Raw genomic sequence first — 555 nt, forward strand, 5'->3', positions numbered from 1 at the left:
CCCGTCACTTAGGACCTGTTTGCCTTGGGAAACCCTACCAGGGGCATATAGCCCCTGACAACATAGCTCCTAGGATCACTCGGGTACTCAAACCCCTCCACCACAATAAGGTGGCGGTTCAAGGAGGGGCTTGATTGGAAGTTCTAAGCAGGCAAATGATTCAAATGGTATTCTTCCTTCATAATAAAGTAATGTTAGAAATTAACCCAATTCTTTTGTTGGAAGCACGAGAAGTGAAGACAGGAGAGGACTGTTTAAAATCAACAGAAAGTTTACTGAATGTCTGATCACAGGTAGGCCTTACAGTGCTGGGATCAGAGGGACAGAGCTCCCCCAGGAGTTCCATCCACTGAACCCCAAATTAAGTTCTTACAATACATTTTATCATCTTGCGCTGCTCCGCCCTGGACAGGGGTGCAACCTTCAATAGTTTGTGATCCTATTGGTCATTTGGTGTGAGCTGGAGCTCACATTTCCATGTTGGAATATGGTAAATCTAGGTGTGTGTGTGTGTGTGTGTGTGTGTGTGTGTGTGGGTGTGTGTGAGGTTGTAGC

The 555-nt window shown here is 46.1% G+C and overlaps 1 protein-coding gene across 2 annotated transcripts in view; it reads left to right on the forward strand.

Moving 5' to 3' along the window:
• LOC109960731 (coxsackievirus and adenovirus receptor homolog) overlaps positions 1 to 555 on the forward strand; it is a 68806-nt gene that overhangs the window by 44237 nt on the left and 24014 nt on the right. The window lies entirely within an intron of this gene.

The sequence above is a fragment of the Monopterus albus genome, unplaced genomic scaffold, assembly GCF_001952655.1.
Source record: "Monopterus albus unplaced genomic scaffold, M_albus_1.0 scaffold50.1, whole genome shotgun sequence".
In the NCBI taxonomy this organism is placed as follows: domain Eukaryota; kingdom Metazoa; phylum Chordata; class Actinopteri; order Synbranchiformes; family Synbranchidae; genus Monopterus; species Monopterus albus.